We start from the raw sequence: 4,632 nt of genomic DNA, 5'->3' as shown, positions 1-4,632 counted from the left end.
AATTTTTAATTAGTCCTAATTTTATAGATGTCAAAACTAGTTTTGTTAATGTTTTGATGAAAGATTGTTAAAGGTTGTTCAATTTTATTAAATATGTCATCATATTGAACTTTATTTTTCTAAGCAACGTTAAGAAATTAATGTTTGGTAATGCTTTGGGTTGCTAGAATTCAGGGTACAAATTCCTAGCATATGGTCATTACTTAGTTTATACTTAACAAAAAACACTCCATTCAAATATTTTCAACATGGATAGAATCAACATTTTTCTAGATAACATCCATTAATGGCTCGACAACCCCCAAACTTATCTCACAATATGGTTAAGTGAAAGAGAAGAGAATGTAAGATTGATAAAAATGTATGCACAACTCTAAACCTAGTTCTTACCAATTCAAATATCTTTCCATCCATCAATGATTATCACATCTAGATAACAATCAATCATGACAATTGTGTTCAAAATAATTTAAGATCTTATAATGGATAAGCAATTTCTTAAAATTTAGGCACAAGTAGCATATTGTGTCATAGCTCTTGAATCAAAATCAGTTTTAAACATCAAAAAAATCCTATGTCGGCATGGCTATCTATGTCAACACAAAATCATAACAGTTAGAGTAGAATCACCACCAAACTTAAATAACATGTTACCCTGTATGTCGAAAAGAACAGGATAAAAGATAGAGAATAACGAAACTTCCCCAATTGGACATATATGAAGGGTACTAATGCTTGATTTGGACTTGTGATGCTCTTGATAAACTTGGGCAAATGACCTTCTTGTACAGCAATTGACCATCAAACTTGTTAGGAACCCATATGTGGGATTTCAAAAATTACCTACAAAAATAATGGTAGCGAATCAAATAAATACACGAAATATATATAAAAGTAAATAAAAAGCTTAAAAGTTAGAAAATTGGGATGCCTCCCAATAAGAGCTCTTTTTATAGTCGTTAGCTTGACTTTAGTAATAAAGGCCTTCTTTGAGCCCCATTATTTCTTCATTAAAATGAAAAATAAGACCGTTATCCATCACATCAAGTCACCATATCTGACTTTTTATCTCTTGTATGGGATCATAACGACTATATTTTTCATTCTTATTTTTACAATAAGGTGGCTCAAACAGGGGCTAGATCATGGACACTTGCCCATTTTGTCTTCATTTGGCTTTGTTTGAATTTTCATTATTTTTTCAGCACTCAACATTGCTCCTTTCGATATAATAGGACTTGCATATTCCATCCATTACAAATTCAACTATGCAAGCTTCCACTTCCTCATTGGATTTAATCGCAAAAACAAATTCTTGGCAATCAACTAAGTCAGAAGAGTGTAAGTTGATTTCCTCCTCATTGATTCCCACATATTCATTTAGCTCTATTGTTATTAATTTTTCATTCTCTTCAAGATTGTCTTCAATACTTGACTCATCTTCGGATTAATGATCAGTCCGCCACCAAACTCCACGAGCAATGGTAAGTCTTTCACATTAACTCCGTCGAGATGATTGTACCTTACTTTTGAAATCCATTCCAATATCTATAATCTCCCACAAGCATTTCCTCTTCATCCAACTCGAAAAGTTCATGGTAATACTTTGCAAGCACTTGCTCATTCAATGAAGGAGGACCATCTCTCGAGAATTTGATGTCCTCATTCCAATCATCAGGAACATAATTTTCTGTGAGCATGTAACTTTCATCGAAATTGTCCAGTGCTTGTTTTTGACATTTTAAATATTGTCTAAACCAAATAAGTTTCAACATTAGTGCATCAATGTACAAATACAAGCATTGCCCTATACAATGCATCTTTTGACAAATTTCACATCTTGGATCACCTCAAACATATATCCATATCAATGTTGGGAGTTTTCATTGCAACAATTTGTTACTCTACCATGTTTGAATCATGCAAATATCTAAAAAGTACATGGAAAGAATACACACACACTTGAGCCACTTAGGATTAAAAATTCCTGCGAATGGATCTCGAATGCGCTGGAAAATATTTTCTTTTCTTTTCTCTCTCTGCATTTTTTCATGCCTCTCTCTCTCTCTCTCGCTCTCTCTCTCTTTCTCTTTCTGTACTATTTTCTTTCTCTCTCCATTCCCCCCTCCCTCTATTTCTTTCTCTCTCTTTTCTCGCGTTTTTTGTTTTCTCTTTCTAACTCTCTCGTTCTTTTTTTTCCCCTCTCTAAATTTGTGTGGATTAAAGTGCACAACAAGAGGGTATTTATAAGTGTGATAATGATAATGATAATGACTTACTTAGAATTTTAATAGATTTTTTAATTAGAATTTGAATTGGGCTCTTAACAAACAACCTTATCAAATAAAATTCTAATTATATGAGGATAAGATTCTAGTATAAATATGTTAAAATCCTAAATTTATCTAAACACCTTTTTATCAAATAATTTAATATATATCCAAATATTAAATTCTAATTTTATTAAAAAGGTATAAATATGATAAAATTCTAAACTTATCTAAATACTTTTATATATATAAGATAATTCAATAATAATTTAATAGATATCCCAAATAATACTAAAATTTAATTTTATATGAAACTCATATATATCCAATTATCAGGAATATTAACAAAAGGTACTAGAAAATGGTAAAGTTGCTAAGCAACCCTAGAATTTCATACATGAATTTAGGTCTCATAATATATATCCTACGATTTTTTGGGGTATTACAATCTTCATCATTCCATGCCTGAGCAACTACAGGATTAGCTATGCCCATACAAACTTTAGTCCCTGATTTTATGGCCCTCTAAATATTGAAATTTCTGTCAGTACTACTCATAGCATAAGCAATAGCAATATTATTAATAACATCAGTTCTTTCAACAGCTATATGATCATTTCCAATCACATTTCCCTATCCTCATTATTTAGGAGGTGGGTGAACTGATTCATCTAAACTCTCGAATTCTCTAAGTTTATTTCTATGAGGGATAATAAGAGACTGGGGCAACATATTTTGGAGCCTTTGAGTTTTGCTACCACAAGGCATGACTCACCTATAGTTATGCATGAGATGCTAATCATAAGAATGTTTGTGTGTGCAATGCAAGCCTATGGATTCTAAAGCATGCTTTAATACCAAAATAACATGCCTCAGTTCGAGTAACACTAGTGGACCCAAAACGTAACATACATCGATGATAGATGCCAACCCAAAGTCGAACCCACCATTAAGGCTATTAAAATATACAACTTTTATAATTTATTTTTAATAGAATTTTGACATTATCTCTCTCATAAATAGGACTAATTGACCTGTAATTGACTATGTACAAATCCCAAAAATAACAAATACAATAGAAATGAGCCAAAATCTCAACTTTTACTATGAAAATGACATGAAATATACTTGTGTATGCAAAATACATAGTGAGCCCCATAATTATTTACAAGTGAGGTAAAATCACATCTAAACATGAATATGTGTTCCAAAACACTAACTACATGCTCTATGAGATCAGTCATTCTGACAAACTCTGTCGGGTAGTTTTGACTCAAAAATCGAAGGCTCGACTCCAGAGGATGCCCAGAAATTGAGCTGCTACCTGATAAGAAAAATTGTGGGATAAAATATGAATTGATAGCTCGATAAGTAGAGAAGTTCAAAAATAATTATACATTTTCGTTTATACATTTTTATCAAAAATCAAGTTCATTGTTTAATAATTCACAAGATAACCTCATATTATTATAGTCAAGAAGTAAGATATTCTCACCTCATATTATCATCTCGGAGTCATACTATAAACACCAATTAAAAATCATACTATAATCTCATCACATCAAATGTACTAAAAAATCCATAAAAAAAGTACCCTCTCGCTGAACTATGTAATCTGGTCATACGTGCATAGACTGCCTCTCGGGCTCAGTACTTCCGACACGGTCATAAGCCCCTCAGTGAACGGAAGCAAGCCTCAAAAAATCCCTCATAATAAATTCTTAAATATGGCCAAGGCTTCTCAGTAAACTATATGTACACGATCAAGACCCCTTCATCTCCAGTCAAGACCCTTTAGTGTAGTACAAAACACGGCTATGGACTCTTAGTGAACCAGAAGAAGTACATAATCATGGGTACTTTTCTGGTCGATCTCAATATCACATATACCTCTCATTCCAAATCACAAATGTACCATAAACAATCTTTGAAATTCTACATGAATCATAATAAACGAAATCTTCCATAATAATCACAGAACCGAACACATAATTACACATAATATAATAGTATAATTAATTTATCAATATTTGAAATTATTTAAGTTTCTCCACTAACTTAATTATGTAAATCAACTCGATTGGGAGACTGTCTCGATATCCATATCGCCACCTGAAATATGTTATAATATTTAAAATAACAATCAACTATTTTAAGAAATTCTGATAATTAGATAGGCGATTCCAAAATTTAAGCTTTTCATGTTTAAGTGATTTTTAAAGTTCCTTTAATCGCTTAAGTTAATTTTCTTTCATTTAACTTAATTTAATAGCTTATTATACTTAATTCAATAGTCAATTTTAATAAAATTGAATTTAAACTAATAATCTAACAATTATAAAATTAATACATATCCAATGCA

The sequence above is a fragment of the Olea europaea genome, chromosome 2 (genome assembly GCF_002742605.1).
Source record: "Olea europaea var. sylvestris chromosome 2, O_europaea_v1, whole genome shotgun sequence".
Classification (NCBI taxonomy): domain Eukaryota; kingdom Viridiplantae; phylum Streptophyta; class Magnoliopsida; order Lamiales; family Oleaceae; genus Olea; species Olea europaea.
This window is presented reverse-complemented; position numbering follows the sequence as displayed.